Here is a 17,404-nt window from a genome sequence, read left to right on the forward strand (position 1 = left end):
TGTCAAAGTTGACTTTGCATTTCCCTGGAAAAAGCAAGAGTTTCCTTCTTGATGATTTGGGGTATTTTCACCTCCTGATCACACTATAACATGCCTTAGATACAGGCACCCTGTTCTAATTAGAAACAAAATACAAGTTTATACATTTATCTCCCCATCGTGTTACTGTTCACACTGTGAAGCTATTTCTTAGTTGTCAGATCAGGATAAGCCATTAATTAAAATCCTCAGTGGAAACAGGAACTTGGATGGAAGAGACAACAAAGCACTGCATGGGGCTCAGTAGATTGGAGGCTGATCCCAGCTGGGCCACAGACATGCCTACTGTCTGCAGATAATATTCATGTCTAGAGATGTGCCTCATTTCCTCACATGCAAACTGGAGATACTAAAGCTTCCTTTATACTTCAGGAATCTCCTCTTTTACTCTCGGTCTGCCTCAGCTCCAGAACTAAATTCCTCCAGGAAAGACTAACATGGCATTTTTCTGGCTCCTCCAGGCAGCCCCCCAGCCATGGGGAGCCAGGGCAAAGGCTCAGGGCTGTGCACTCTGGTACCAGGAGTTCAAACTCATTGCTCACTCACTTGCAGGATTGGTTTTGGAAACACTCAACTCCTGCTCCTTTGCCTCTACCTTCCATTACAACCCATCCCACCCTCATGGCAGGGATTTTTGGGTAGGCACTGTTTCCTATTTGTGCTCTTCCAAATCAGCCCCAGAGTCAAAAGCCTTTCCCCAATGCAAACATTCAAACCACACAGAGCCTTGCCTCTCACCTGGCTCCTGTCCCCACTGCAGGCATTCACAGAACCTTTTCTAAAGGAAGATGATTATTTACTTTAGAAGGCATCTCAGAGGGGGAAAAAAAAAAAAAAAAAAAAAACACCAGGAAAAAAGCCTACAAAGTCCTGGGTTTCAAATGCAGCACTATTGTGATGCCTCATATCTTCCCCAGCTCTGATCTTCTGACTCAAATAGTTGGAAAGAGCAGTTAGAGCACATGAATCAGTTGAATTCTTGCCCACAACTGTGTCACAGCCAAATCTCTCCAAGGACTGCACTTCAAAACTGAGCCTTGGGATTTTCACATTTCATCCACACAATTCTCCTCAAATCTTGTTGAGAAGAGGAGCCTTTGGAAGCTGCAGCTCAAAGCAACCACTACTGAACCATTTATATCACACTTAACAAGGCCAAGCACTGTGTTGTAGAGCACTGGGATAATAACCTGAGATGGCTAAAACCAGCCAAGCACAAACAGCTGGTTAAATAAGAATAAGAGTGACACGGGCCTCTAAAGAAGTGTTTTCCTCTTTTTAGGACAGGATCAAAAAGGTATGAGGTCCCATTCATGCCCAACTCTCTCAACTCCTACACTAACATTCCTGGAATGTTTTGGGTTGGAAAAGACTTTCAAGATTATTCAGTCTCAACACCCCTGCCCTGGGCAGGGACACTTCCCATTAGACCAGGTTGCTCCAAGCCCCATCCTACCTGGTCTTCAGCACTTTCCAGGAATGAGGCACCCACAGTCTTCCTGATCAGGCTGGACCAGTGTCTCACCACCCTCACAGGGAAGAATTTGTTCCTAATGTCTAACCTAAATCTCCCCTCTTCCAGTTTCAAGCCATTCCTCCTTATTCCCTATCATTCCCTTGTAAAATCCCTTGTAAAAATTCCCTCCCCTGTAGCCCCTGCAGGTACTGGAAGGCCCCTGTGAGCTCTCCCTGGAGTCTCCTCTTCTCCTGGCTAAACAACCCCAACTCTCTCAGCCTCTCCCCATAGCAGAGGTGCTCCAGCTCTCTGATCATCTTTGTGGCTTTCCTCTGGACTTGCCCTAAGAGGTCCACGTCCTCCCTGTGTTGGGGGCTCCAGAACTGGGCCCGGCACTGCAGGTGGGGGTCTCATTAGAGTGGAGCAGAGGAGTCACCTCCCTTGACCTCCCTTGGCCAGGCTTTTGATGCAGCCCAGTGTACAGCTGCCTTCCTGGGCTGCCCATACTGAATCAGACTGTGTTCCCTAAAAGCATAGGGCTAACTAAATTTCATCAAGATGTCAGACACTAGTCCCAGGCAGACTAGGAACTATAAACCAAAATAACTTGACAAAGTTATTTCAGCTACACACAAATATTCAGAAGAGAGGTAACAGAAGGCATGGGATTTGTGTACCCTAAAAAAAAATCTTACAGACCCTGGCTCACAGAAAATCTGACATTACCTTCATGCAGAGCTCCAGCCAGACCCTCCAAAACTGCCCTATCAGATCTAACCCTGGGTCTGTTGTTACTGATACCAGTGGAAAAAACTGCAAGTGACTTTATGGGAGAAAGGAAAAAAACTTTGATGTTGAGTGGTAATGGTTCCAGAAGCATGAGAGGACATAAGGAACAGAGATAAAAATCTATGAACAGGATGTGAGTTGCAACTGTAAGTAACAGAAAAGCTTCTGAGTGCCACACACTGAAATGCTTTCTCCCCACCAATAACAAAGCATACTAAAGTCATTAAGACATTACAGCCACTGTGCCCAGAGGTTGTAAGTGAAGCAAACCTTGAAGATAGAGAGATAACATCTCCTATAGCTGGGGGGAAAAGGAAAAAAAAAAAAAAACACCACCACCACAAGAAAAGCTTTCAGGAATAGAAAACTTTGTCCAGATTTTCACTACTCACCTGGAAATTTGCCTGGTTTGCCTGCTGTATCAGATAATCTTATACAGGATGTTTTCTCTCTCCAGAGAGACTTGTCTTGCTTAATTTAAACTTCTCAGGTTAGAATTAAAGAGCATAATGACTCTTCTTTAATATCACCTCAGAAGACATTGCAGCTCTTTTCCAAAGGCCTGGCTCCTACTCCCATTGAAGTCAAGAGCAAAACTCCCAGCCACTGCTATGGAGAAGGGTCCAATCACCAGTGTTATTATCCTACTGCCTCCTAATATGGCATGCAGGAGGTAACAAGGCCTAAATTTTTACCCATCTGAATTACTAAAATAAGAATTTTTTTTTAAGTATTGTATGAGCCTATTGGCTGGTCTGGCAATTTCTTTCTCATAAATGAACTGCATGAGAGAGTGTTTGGAGATTGAGCATTAAGTAGAAGCAGACACTTGCAGCTCTACAATATGTTGTTTTTTAAAAAAACAAGTTGTGTACCACCTGTCCATTCCATTTGCTGTTTTTTCCTGAAGACACTGCTGGCAATGGAATTAGGCATTAAAAAACAACCCACAAACACTTGGTTAACTAACTAGCACTTGGGAGCTGCTGGCATCAATAAGAACAACTTCCCCAGAGACTCCCTCAATAAATATTTTTCTGGCCCAGCCTCTGGGTTTTACATCTGGTGTTTGGTAGAACATTAACTCAAGCATTTGCTACTGCTCAAAAAACTGCTGCTTTTTTCTCTCTGCATCCTTATACATGATGTGTAATCCCTCACAACGAGAAATAAAGTAGCCCTTAAAATGAGCATTTATTTTTATATATTCATAATCTCAGGCTTTGAATTATTTGAATGGGTGGGGTTTGGGCATGTAGTCTGAATGCACAGATGCACTTGAAAGAAAAAAAACCAACAACACAACAAGCCAGTTCTGCTGTGCAATATTGACATGCTTGAGCTGATTTCAGTAGCAATTACAAATCCAGTCCATTAGACTTAATACTGCAAGCAGAGCTGTTGCAGAGTCATATGGCTGCCAGCTGGTTTGCCTGCACTGCTGGAGAAAAGATTCTACAGCCACAACCCTCATTCAACACCTCCCACTTGGTTTCCTCCCTGGCAGGGGAGGCACTATTAAATTAGATAGTATGCTTTTTTTGAAGCTCAAGTTCCTTGGATTTCAACATGAAGAGCCAAGGTCTTCTGCCTCACACAATTCCCTCTCTAAGGTATTTACCAGCCCTCAGCATCAACCCAAAGGGTGCCAGATTGATGTCAACACCTTCAACAGGGACGCAGGTCTGACTTTCTCTTTCCCTTTTTTATTTTAGCACAAAGAGAAGAATATCACACAGGAAATCTGTAACAAAGAAAAGCGGGCCTATGGATAATATCCTGGTTTGGCTATGTGCACACTCCTCACTCCCCTGTACCACACACATGGCAACACCTTCGAAAACACCTTCAGGAAACTCCCAAGCTTCTTGCATTGCTGAACCCCTTAACACTTTCTGTTCCTACCACACAAAAATTCAGTGTGAATTAGTACAGTGTGGGAACTGTTTCCTACATGCACTGATGTTCTTCCTGTGAAGTATTCTAGTAAGATTTAAAAACATGGGTTTCAGTACAACACAACTGTTACACTTAGATTTCATGTTTTGTTTTAAGATTTGGGTTTTACTGCCTCGCAAGTATGAAATATTAGGTAATATTTAGGTTTGGTATGTGCCTGAGCTTGCAGAGACAGGCCTGAGACAAATTTCTTGCGTTTATTCCTTTGTGCAAAATATATGAATATTATGTGATGAGCAAGAAAGAGAGGGAAGGTGTTTTGGGGAGGCCCCAAAAAAGTGATGTTACAGAGTCAGACAAAAATGAGTGAAGATTTCTTCTGTGCCATTTCAAGGGTTGTGTACAAGGTTAAGAGAAGGTTATAAGAAAAGCCATTAGGACAAAAGGGAAAGTTGAACATTTAGCTGTGAAAAAGTAACATGGTCTGAACATGCTTTAGATTCATACAGAAGAAGAGGGAAAGAGAACAGTGTCAGATAGAAGAACTAAAGAAATTCAAAGCTTTAAGTGCTTATTCAGCCTTGGTCTGGGGCTGCTCTTGCAGCCTGCACTCACTGTTTGATCAGCTAACTAAAGCAGGATTTACAAGAAGTTTTTTTGCTCTCCACATATGCAAGAGCACCTCTTCTACTCATGACAAATGGTGAGCAGCTTTAACACAACTGGATGTACCCACATTCTAGGTACAGGGAGAACTGGATTACTACTCAGTTCTAAAAGCAGGGAGGAGCTGACCCATCCCTTCCAGCCAACAGCTCACCATCCTGCACCACCCATAAAACAGTTTCATCTACACTTTAAGCTCAGATCCTCAAATCACTCCCTTCCATTGCAGTTACTGGGCTTGGCCTCATTACAACTTTAGAAACCCAGCTCTTCCCAACCATTTAGCTTTTTGCATAATGAATTGTGCTCACTGGCATACAGAGGCTGACAAGAAGCAGCTAAAAGGAGCATCTTGCACTCACTGAAATCACAGCCAGACCTTTCCCCACTGGGCAAGAATTAGTACCATGAGCAGGAAGGACCATGGCAGTTTCATTTCAAATATGGTAACAATGGAGGCTTGCTAATAATTTTTCACAGCTCACCTATTTCTCTCACTGCCTTCCAGAAACACAGGGGACAAGGCTTACAAGAAGAGAGCAATTCTTTCTAGCATCTTGAAAACACAAACAGTAGTAAGAGCAGCAACAGTCTGGCCCGAGGAAATTGTCCCTAGCACATAGATGCAGGCAACACATATCCCAGATTTTATTCCAGTCCCCACCCTAAAAAGGGGGACAAGAACCAGCTCCAGGGAAGAAACAAAACTATGTTTGTTTGAACAAAACCTATGACTTCATCATGGCTGTGCAGTATCACCAGAAAAACCCGGTGCTTGAAAACTTCAAGTAGCTGAGACCAACACTTTTCCAAGCTGAAGAAGAATGACCAAATAGTTATTCTTGCAACAGCCAACAGATGAAGTGAAAATGCCATTTACCAACTGTGTTGTTTTACACCTGAGCCATTCAAATAACCAAAAGCTGTCTGCACCCATTATACAAGCTCTCCTCTGATCAACTAATGACAGGGTGCAGTGGGAAATCCAAGCATCAGCATTTCTTTACATCTGTGCTGCAAATTTATGTATTCTATAAACAACCTTGATAAAACATTTCAACAAAGCAGAGCCACAAACCCTAAAACAAGGTAAGCATGTGGTGACTGATAGACAAGTAAGCAGCACATGTTGCTAAGAACATTCTTGGCAGCCACGAACCCTAAACCTGAAGTGTGAGAAGAGGAAAAAAAAGCCACATCTTAGATTCAGTTTGCAGTGCTCATAATCAGCAGCACCAGCTTTCAGACAGTTCAGCTCACACTGCCAAAAGGACATTCCCTACAGAAAACAGTCACCTACGCAAAAGAAAGTTGGCAAAAATCCCAATGCATTTTTATTTCACTTACTTCCACCTCTGTGCCATAAACACCTTCACTGTACAGCTCCGGAATTGTGTGCACTCACTTTCTTTAGAACACCATCAGAAGCCATAAAACACATTCATGCAGACATCGGAGGAGCCCTGTCAAACTATTTGGTTTTGTTCAAACAAGCCACAGAGAGTCATTGGGCAACCCATGCCAGTCAAGATGTACAGCATTTCCAGAGCTCTGGAATGAGTGACACGAGAGCAACAAAACCAGAAAACCAACCTTTTGGTGTCGTTGTCAGTCACAGGATATTTCAGTTCAGGTTTCCACAATCTGAAACAAAGCAAAAGGTCTCAGTTAATGGCAGCTGTTAATGGCAGCTCATTTTAGTAAATGAATTAAAGACTCATGAATTGCAACATGGGATTAAGAGAACACCTTCTCTGCCTTTGGTAACACATGCAAAATCACACCTTTGCAGTGACTGGAACCTCTCTTGCCATCATGGCTTTGCAACCCTTCTTATGCTTCAGACTATGGCCCAACAAAGTGCCTAGGCCTTCAGAATGCCTGTTCCCATATAAAGCAGATATCCACAGAAAAGCAGATTCCACTGAAAAATGGGCTACCATGATCATGTCTGTTAGGTTCTGTAGCTTCACAGGTACAGCTCTTCTCCCTTTACAGAAAGGAGAAGATCTGTAGGCAGAAGAGCTTTCACGGATCTCAATTCACTGGGGACAATGCACCAAAAGTTCCGACAGATGGGAACAGCAATAACCAAAATACAAAGTAGTCAGTAAACAGAGAACACAGATAATAGGACTAAATTTTCCAAGTTTTCTTCTTTGCAGGAATCCCAGAGTTACACCACAGAGTAAAAAAATTACACGCTTACAAGCTACAGACCGCACTGAGGGGACCTATGAGCTGAGTATTATGTACCAGAGAAAAGCTGCAACAATGAAGGGCTACTGAGCAGTGACAGAGGAGGATACTCTACTGCTACAGCTGTTCATTACAGGATTTTGGGCACATCCTTAACTACTTCATGCTGCTTTTGTTACTATCATATCTTACAATAAGTATAGTACCATTGCAACAGCATAAACAAGGATTAATTAGTGCTTTGTGTATCCTGGGAAGGGCCAGGCAGGGGAGAAGGACCTATAAAGCGTAAGTTGTTGGTATTTATGAGTTGCACTAACTTGCCCAAGAAGGAGGGAGAACAAACAGACTTCCCACCCCAGCTTTAAACCAAGAGCCAGGAAAAAGAGCATTTTCCAGTACTTTCACCCTCAAGCAGCACACACCCTACCTGCAGGATTACCTTCTGCAAGAATGTGGGTGACAAAAATCACAGCTGAACAAAGGTACATTGTACTTTCAGTCAGCTTTTCTATCCCAGTACCATGAGCACATGCTCATGAGCAGAAAGCAAGAACCCCATCCCATCCCTACCTCCTGCTGTTGAGTGTGGGGCAACTTTCTGAAAGAAAAGAAAAAAAAAAAAAAGTCTATTGCTCACTGCTGACATAACTGAGGATAAAGACAGAGGGGCAATGAGAGGAAAAGTGGAAGAAAACTCAAGTTCAACTATTTCTTCTTTCCTCCTAATACCATAAAATGAAAAGTCAGTTCTTACAATATGCTCGCCAGGCGTGGTCCCTATTATCTTTAGTTAATTCCATATGTCTGAGAAGGAAATCAGCTCTAAACTGGTTAGACTTGCTAAATGAGATTTGTCTAAGGCTCCACCTCTAGGTGCAGCATCATGGACCAAACATTTGGCATTCTTTAGGAAGATGCTACTTGTCCAGACATTGCTAATAATGGCCAGCAAAACACAACCATCTAACAACCCATACATAATATTCCCCTCTTGAGCAAACCCTATAACCCCATTCAGCACCTCCTAATCTCTGAGGAACTCCCAGACCACCTCCAAAGCAGGGATAGTACCAGCCAGATCCATTTTACAAAGCTTCTGATAGAGAAGCACACAGCCCTAGCACCTCCATCATGCAGACCTTCCAGCACCTTTAAGGTCTGGTCAACAATGTTTACTCCTCAAGAGACTCTAAGATTCATCCTAAAATCTTGGTTCATGATAAAAGGGAAACAGTGTTGTAGCAACAAGGCTATGAAACACTGATCAGGTATCTATTTACTTTCCTGCTGCAGTTACATTCCATTCAGGAAGACAACTAACAAATACAGTGCCATGCCAATGACTGGCTCTGAAAAAAAAAAACCAATTAGCTGCTACATGTTGGCATTTTGTCTTCTGAATACTTGTTGGCTAATAGATACAGAAATCCTTTTTAAGGGATATGCTTATAATGAATAATATATCTACCTGTAGCTACACTGGGATATGCTATTGCTGGCAGCTTTTATGTGAAGTTGGTGTTGCCACAAGAAAACACATTCACAGATCTGGTTAGCAAAGTCTTCTACTAACACCCTTCCGGTAGCTGTCTGGTATTTTCCATCTCTAAACCTACACTAGCCCCAAGAGAAGGGCACATTCTATGAAGACAGTTTTGCTTATCCTAAATATCCACTGGCACAGCTGGACACCCCAGGATCTAACACCCCAGGTTTCATTTCAGGAGATGGAGCTGGTTTGGTGAAAAGAAAGAAACTACTTGAAAATCTGAAGGCAGGAGATGGATTGGACAATGGTGATTTTAGTATGGCAGCACCAAATATTTCAACAGAAAGAAGGAACAAACCCAGGAGATTAAAGGTAGTGAATCACAAAAAAAGGCAGAATTCAAGTGACTGCACTGGTCAGCAGGACTCCATGAGAGGCCAGAAGAGTGCAGGAAAAGTACAAGTGCTGCAGACAGAATAAAGATACAATTGCACACAGCCCCATCCACCCACATCTGAGTTTGAAGCCCAGGTGCAGAGCATTGCCCAGGAGGAGCTGGGGTGCAACCCCCCCTTCCTCCAGGCTGTGCTGACTCCTAGGTGGAGGCAAGTCACACCCTGCAGAAAGGCAAAGTGAACAACTGGATACTCTGCTTCCACAGTCAGATTTTCCAGGGCTCTGCTGTCATTAGCCATCAACCTTGCACTGTTAGCTGCTGTCTGCAACACAGACATGCCCCAACACAGGAGATAATCCTCCTAAGTAAAAAGTTAGCGTTGTTCAACATGTCTGAAAGACTTGCAAAGGAGATTTAGGCTAATTAACTAAATTAGGAGACTCCTGAAGCTGTACACCATCTTTACTGGACAGTGAAAAAAAAGCAGATACAAAGGACAGGGGTATCTCAGGGAACCTGCTCTACATCCTATCTCTTGCGACTCCTTCCATCCTTGTGCATTCACCTTTCTTTGATCTGCCCACTGCAGATAATGGGCAGCCCAAGATTTTTGGTTCTTTGCCTGCTCACGTGTGATGAAGCTGAGCAGCAGATGTGGATGTGCTCTAAAGGCTTCGTCCCTGAAAATACATGAGGCTACTTCACATTTTGGACGGAAGTTCAGATTTGAAGCCCCCTGATGCAGCCCACACACAGCAGGCTGTGTGAATGGAGAACAAATGCATCTTGTTTCTTGAAACAGGCAGCAATTTCAAAGCCCACTTTATCTCTAATTGGACTAAGATTCTTCCTCTTCTGCTGTGGTACTTTTGATAGCCTCTCTTACCTTGACTCATGAAGTGGAAAGTTTAATGAGTTCTAAAAACCCCAGAATATTTGGCATTGTTTACACATGAAAAATGACCCGTGGCTCAGAGCTGAAGAGGGAGTAATGTACCAAATCTGTGGGGCATCTTCCATGCTGTGCAAAAAAGAAGCAGAAACACATTCAATATTGTTAATGGAAGCTGAGAGCCCAGTTTTCCAGGAGTGAGATGGAGCACGTTCCCTTCCAAGCTTAATCTCCTAGTTTCAGGGACAGGAATTCCCACTGAAACTGCATTGTGCTCTGGCATTACTTCTGCAGTGACAGACCCTCAAAGCATCTTTTTGATTCTTTGGATGATCCTGCTATCCTTTTAGCATTTTTGAATGCTTTAACACATTTTTAAGGGTGTAACTCAACACACTTCAAGACTACCAACATTGTGAGAAAATACAGTAAAAAAAAAAAACCTAAAAAACACAAAAAGAAAAAACTTTCAAGAACAATCGGTGCTGCTCTAACACTCCTATTTAAGCAAATCCTTTATCCTCTCATGACAAGGCACTTCTGTCAGTATGAACTTTCATATTCTGAATTACTTCCTACTCTCATGCATAGGCAGTATCTTCCTTCCTGATTTCCAGGGAAGCCACCCATGCAGCCACAAGTAAAATTAAACCACATCTTTTTATTACCTGCTTAGCCACCTTTCGGTTTACTGGCATCAGCACTCTAAGAGATGAGATGGTTGGAAGCTTTCTGCAAGGAAAGAATTGCCTGGAGCATTTTTCTTCTGTGAGATTTCACCCTCAGAAGTCTAACTCCTAGCTAGGACAGATCAGCACAGCTCTACCAAAATGCCAGGGAATGCCACTGATTCATAGTAGCTAAGGATCTGTCTTAGACACACATCCCAGGGGACCAAGTGTTAGCTTCTCCTTTCTCCATACTGATTAAAAGATGCTTGAGAAGTATATATGCTTTTTTCTGCTGACAGAGAAACTATGTGTTCCTATTCTCTCCCTAAAACAAACCCTTGAGTTTTTCTCCTGTTACTCTCACAATATCTGATCCTGTGCCCCAAAAGTCAATCAGATCTTCACCACCACCCATAGCTTTCCAACCACTTTGCTAGAGGCAGCCCTGCCAAGCACAGCTGCCCCAGAGTACACAGTAAATGAACACTCTCCCTCTAACATGCTCCTACTATTCTCATGTTCAAACACCTCCTTCTTAGCTTACAGCCTTCACCTTCCCAATTCTTCTGTGACACAGCAAAGAAGTAGTTATCTCAGTACAGAAGGGGAACAGAGGCACAGAGAGATTTTCTTGGGAACCTGCAGTAACTTAATCTTTAAAACCAGACATGAACCTCAAATCAAGCTCAAGCTGGGTGCCTGCATAAAGCAAAAGTCTGTCCCATGGCCTCAACAGATACTAGAGGTACCTGCTAACAACTACCACAGGCTGTTTCCCTCTAGCAGCCAGCTAATTAAAGGAGAATATAATGTAAAATTTCAATAATACAGAGATTTTTTTTTAATGGGGGAAAAAACCCAACAACCAAACAAAAAACAGCAGTCAAAGGATACTCATTTATAAAAATCAACTTCAATTTAAGGTATTCATATCAGACATCAATGAAAGTTCTCCTGGAGTTTCTAATTGTTACATCCATGGGCGATTACTCTGGGGAAGCGTATTTTTTAATTAGATAATGGATTAATTCAATTTGTAGAAATCTTAAGGATCTGAAACACTTAAGCGGGCTGATTTGCTAAATATGATTCCTGAATAATCTAAAAACACTCTGCCATTTTAGAGAAGATAAAAAGAAGTCAAGAAGTTAATTAACTTTTCCGAGCAGCTTAAACTTCAGCTTCCTGATGCACAGGTTTTAATTAAAAGATCCCAGTGTCTTTCCACAGGACCTGCTCCTCACTTAACAGAAACTGAAGCTGCTCCAGGGATGAAGCAAAGGCAGTATCTGTAGGATGGCTCTCTCTGACACAACAACTCAAAGGCACCTAATAAAGCAAGGACTGGGGATGGGGAAGGGAGTGTGCAGGTGTGAGGAAGGTGGCTTTGGAGTTAGAGTGGGATGTCCAAGACAACTGTTTCTCCATCCAGGGTCTGGTGTCCTACCTGCACCTCTCTACCCAAACTGCTCATGCAGGGGCAACTACTCTGACCCTGTGCTCATGACTCCACAGGGAGCAGGAGCAGCTTCCACTGGATCCCCCTGGAGCAGCCCACTACAAGCTGGGCTATTTGGACTTGAGACATTTGCTGCACATCTACAGGGTGAGTGTATCTCCATTTCACTGCAGGGTTCTGAAACACATATTCCTGAACACATAGCACAGCAAGATAATGTAAAGGCAGTATTTTCAGAACGCAGCATGCAGAAAACAAAAAGAATGAGAACATGCACTGAAAATACAAACTAAAACACTGAGCGGCTGTTCCCAAATGGAGCAACACTCATACCATGCACTTAATGAGGCAGGAGTTCTGTGGAAACAAGTAATAATGTGATCCCATAATTAAGGACTGATTTATAATATGTATGCAAAAAGCTGCCACATAGCCTGCACAAACACCCTTTATTCCAGTATTTCCTGAACTGAGCCATTTGACTCTGCAATGTTAAAAGGTTCCTTCAACAGCTTTTCCAGTCTGTGATACATCATCTCCATGTAACTGAGGTCAAGTGCGTTAAGAATCTGAATAACATTTTGTGCTGCAACATGACAAAAGAGACACTGTCTCAGCTGTAAGGGTTGACTAGTACTCAATCTATTTCTACAGCCATGCTAGAAACAGACGTAGAAGTGTACACAACTTGGAATTAATTTTTAAAATATCTTTTTAAAAGGTGGGGTTTTTTTCTGAATAAAACATACAGATTGGCAGCTTCCTAGTCCCTGTACAAACGACAGTGGCATCAGAGAAAAAGCACACTACCTGCTCTAAAAGTTAATTGAGGAAGTCAAGGACACACAGCAGATCTCTCCAGGTGCCTCACACAGAGACCTCAGTCACAAGTAACAATGGCAAACTCATTCAAATCTGTTTTAGAAATCCCATTTTTTACAGATTTTTAATTAGTAGGCACAAGCATCATTCTAGTTTTATCCTTCCTTGGGAAGTTCTTTTATCTCTATTGTATTTGTATTTCAGCCAAGGAAGAATGCACATTCTCCTTTATTAAAAAGGGCTGACACTCAGTAACATAATTAATGAGCAGCTTTGAATGTGATCTTCTTTTAAAAACCCCTACTTGGGATCAGAATGCTGTTGGTAATTACAGGTGCTGAGCAAAGAGCTTGTCCTGGTACATTTCAAAATGCTACCCATACAATTTGACTCCAGGGATTTTTCAGAGTAAATATTTTCAAAGGTTCAAGGGGCTTTCAAAATGGAGGGGTTTGGTTTAATAGGGGCTGGTCAATCGAAGCAGACCACTGTGGCAACTATTATTATGAGCAAAAAAAAAGGTAACTGGGCTCTGACACAGCTTGCTGTCATTCTTGAAAGTCATCTTTCATTACACAAGCGGCTCTCCTAACCTCAGTGGGTCCCTGTACCACATAACCAAGACCTACCAAGCACAGTCCTCGAGGGATCCCATGGAACATTTCCACTTTAAACTTTTTGATTCTGAAACACTCTCTTTGACAAGGTATTTTTTTCAAAAGACACAAGAGCAAAGCACTTGGGAGCAACCAAGTACAGCTGCATCATTAAATAAATTAGACTGCACTTGTCAAAACTCTAGACCATGTGTTGATTTGAGACAGAGGTGTCTGACAGGACATGCAATGCTTACCTAACCACACAGACAGAGGCCACTTGAAGTCATTCTATTCAGTTCATTAAAGAGGACAGAGGGTTTATGAAAGCTGCACATGTTCTTGTCACCAGTATTTGGGTGTACACATAAGTATGTGTCTGTCTCCAGGTATATATTCACGAAGCAGTTAGAAAATTTCCCCCCACCCCCCCCCCTTTTTTTTTAAAAGAAGATACAGGAAAAGAAAGAAAATGGCAAATGAAAGACAGCCAGGCACAAACATTAGAACATTAAGTATATTGGAAATTAAGCATACTATTCAATTATATTAGGTATTTTATGAGCACTCCTACAAGCACAAGACTGCCAGAGAATCAGAAGGATCACTTTCACTTCATGAGGAGAAACCAAGAGCACTCTCCATCTGGGGCTTCATGCCAATCAAATTACACCAGCAAAGCATGCAGCCATGTTCCCACTTTTAAAGAGGTTTTGGTTGGTTCTTCTAATTCTGTACCACTGTGACTCTGACTCCTTCTGCTGTGGCTGAAGTACACACTCTCCCAGAATAATGCCTTGTGCTGGCTGCCAAAGAGTGAATCAAACTAATCAGCAGTGTGCTGTTGCATGCTGATGTTGACACTTCAAGGAATCACAAAATATTCAGTTCAACTCATTAATCCTTTAATCCTGCTTCCCATCAATCACAGAGCTCACTGTAATTGCAGTTCTCCAAAAAGCAACAATAAGATTATGAATAGAGCAATGCAGTGGACAGCACAACAAGACAAGGTCTCCAGATGTCAAATCATTTCTGTGCAAACCCTGTACTAATGGCTGCAACCTCCTCATATTCATCATTGTCAAACCACAGGCAGAATTACCTGTATTTGGTCAGCAGAGGTATTAAGAGCCAACACGTTGCAAGAGCACACTGCAAACACTCATCATTTCCTAGGTGCAATGCCAGTCCCTAAACTTAAGAGTACAGGCACCTGAAATTACAGAGAGTGAGTTCAGAAATTTCCCCACTGACCATTTGGTCACTGGACACCTTCCAGCTGCACACTTCTGGTGATTCTTTGCCCCTACCAGCCTGCCCCAAGCCTGCTGAGCAGACCCCACAAGGTATGGCAGATGTAGAAAACTTCATTAATGACTCCACAGTCTCCCCCACCCCCATCCACACTTGCAGCTAGTTTTCCCTCTGCTGCATACAGACAGCATGCAGTTCTTCAGACAAGAGTTTGCTGTCTCTTACTGGTAAGTCACATCATCCCATTTTAAGTTTCTGTCTGCACTATACAGGCTTTTCTTCCAGGCTTTCTCTCCCCTCCCAATTGACTGTGCAGCATTTTGCAGTCTCTCAGCAATGCACACAAATTACTTCCTACCATCATCATTCCATCATTCTTCTTGAATATCATTAGTGAGACATACACTGGCTTTGGGAAGCTGGGCACTTTTGGCTGGGACAAATTGAGGCAGCCACTCAAGCAAGAATCTTTCAGGTGCCTATTTATTTGCATTATGTAGAGCAAATAATTGTATGTCTCTCTGGCCACACCTCAAGATTCTTCCAAATCTCATGTAGTGAGTGAGACCTTACCCAGACACATTGACTCTGGGAATGCTGTAGGATATATGGCCCCAGCATCATGGAGCACAACAGGAGGCACATGTGGTCTCAGGTAACCCTGCTCTGGGTGTTAAATCCACCCCTTAATGTCCATGCTTAAAAATCAGCTGTCTTTGGCTAGGATTCTTAGTGCTTCAGTACCTGTTGTCATCCCTCTGGACAAACTACACTGTTCCACAATCTCTACCTCAGGTTTCAATGCTCAGCAGGTTGCTCTGGAAGTAAAGCACTTTTCCCACTGTCTCCTTGCAACCCTGAAGTGCCTTTACCCTACACCTATAGCAATGTACAGGTGGAAGCCCAGCTACTGCCACCCTCATCAGTACTTTTCTTCCTACTATTTCTACAAGTCCCAAGAGCATGTAAAGCAAGTGCTCTGACACTGGAGAGTATCATCACCACAACTGAGCACAAAAGGCACAAGGATCTCCTGAGATTTTTCACTGCAGTCCCCTTGATTTCTCTTCAGACATCTCGACTGTTTCACTTCACGAAGCTCAAGACACAAATACTCATTGTTCAATACAATCCCCCCCACTCCTCCTGATCCAGATGCCTGGGAAATCCTTGTGGATTTGCAAGAACAGAGACCACTGTCCAGCTAAACACACAGCAGCAGCTTTTGGGTGACTCCCAAATACATCTTTACTTGGGCCAGGGAAATCTGTCCTGAACCCCAGTATGGGAACCCACCTCACCCTAGGATCTTCCACTTCCATCATCCTGAGGATGAGCATGGAGCAGCTCCTGTACAATGGCATGGAAAGGCATCAACTCCCTCCTGCAGCAACACCCTCCCAAGGGAATATAAAAGCAAACAAGTGGCTGTGGCCTGGCTAACTCTGAAAACAACTCTCTGATGGTGCATTACACTGCTGGAAGAATTATGCTGTTTTTGTTAAAAAGTATAAAATGTATTGGCTTTTCTTCTGGGGGGTTGTGGATAGTTTCACTCTTTACCTCGCAACCAGAAGATTTCCATTTTTCTTCAAAACACTTTTACAAAAGTTTATCAAAATGGCAATCTTCCCATTAAAAAAAAAAGTTAGAGTGGTATTAGTAATATTTGGTCATTACTATGGTATTTAACACAACAAATATATTTTGTCCTCTCTTTGCAAACACCTCACCTTGAGCTTCCAGAGCCCTGACTATCTACTAAAGTAGATGCTCCATAACAAGCAGCTAAGCTTTCAAATTACCTAATGTTGCAGGAAAGGGTACACATATGAATTACAGGCAAAATAGGAGCCTATAAATTTGATGTGCAATTTCCAAAAGACAGATTATATTCACCATGAACCATTTAGACAACAGCTCAGGAAGAATAACCAGAATAACTAGAAAACTCATTCAAACTGTGTGTTACAAAGGGAACAAAATAATTTTCATATGATCATCTGTTTGACAATAATATAATCTCCAATTTAGTTTTCCAGCAATATGCTGGGGAAAAAGGTGCAATTCTATTTATTAATGTATTAAAAAGAACATCTCTGTTTCCAAGTGTCCTTGAAAAAAGGTGCAGAACATACTCCTTTTTCTGCAAAAGGAAAAATAAAATGAAGGATCCCAGTACTCCTTCCATCACCATCATGCTGTAACCAAAGGCCACAAGGAAAAAGAAAGTATCTCAGGACTTTCTGCATCATTGTCATGCTGTATCCAAGAAGGTTAATTAATGGGTATTGCCTCTGCAGATGTCATAAAAATACCACCTTTTTTGTTGTTTTTTTAGAGTAGACGTACTGAATGTTTATCCATTCAAAATATCCAGCAAATATCAGTTTTATCCATACAGCCATGGGAAAGCACTCTTTTTTAATTATGTCTTGAGTGCAGATTACAACACGTGAAGTTTTGGAATAACTTATTACTCAGATAAAAGCAGCAACAAGCTTTCCATTTTGAGTTGAGACTCCTTAATTTTTATGTTTGTCTTTGATCAGCAATAAAAGACTATGATTTTTCTGAATTTCAAATTGTTGGCAAACTATGTGCAAGCAGTTCAGTTGAAAGAAAGAAAAATTTGCAAAAATCAAGTCATCTCCCCTTAAAGTTTTCTTGTGAAAGTTTCCCATCCTTTTCAACCCATCATAAATGCCTGTTTGTATTATTCAGGCTATCCCCGCTACGGTACATAAAAACAGTTTCAGCCACAATTCTG

General features: G+C 42.2%; 1 long non-coding RNA gene across 1 annotated transcript in view; it reads right to left on the minus strand.

The window, feature by feature from the left end:
* The window catches only part of LOC115598577, a 121,146-nt gene that overhangs the window by 71,842 nt on the left and 31,900 nt on the right, over positions 1 to 17,404 (minus strand). Inside the window, exon 2 of the long non-coding RNA XR_003987745.1 lies at positions 6,443 to 6,493. This is a non-coding gene — a long non-coding RNA (uncharacterized LOC115598577). The remainder of the gene's footprint in view (positions 1 to 6,442; positions 6,494 to 17,404) is intronic.

This window comes from Calypte anna, chromosome 7 (assembly GCF_003957555.1).
Source record: "Calypte anna isolate BGI_N300 chromosome 7, bCalAnn1_v1.p, whole genome shotgun sequence".
In the NCBI taxonomy this organism is placed as follows: Eukaryota; Metazoa; Chordata; class Aves; order Apodiformes; family Trochilidae; genus Calypte; species Calypte anna.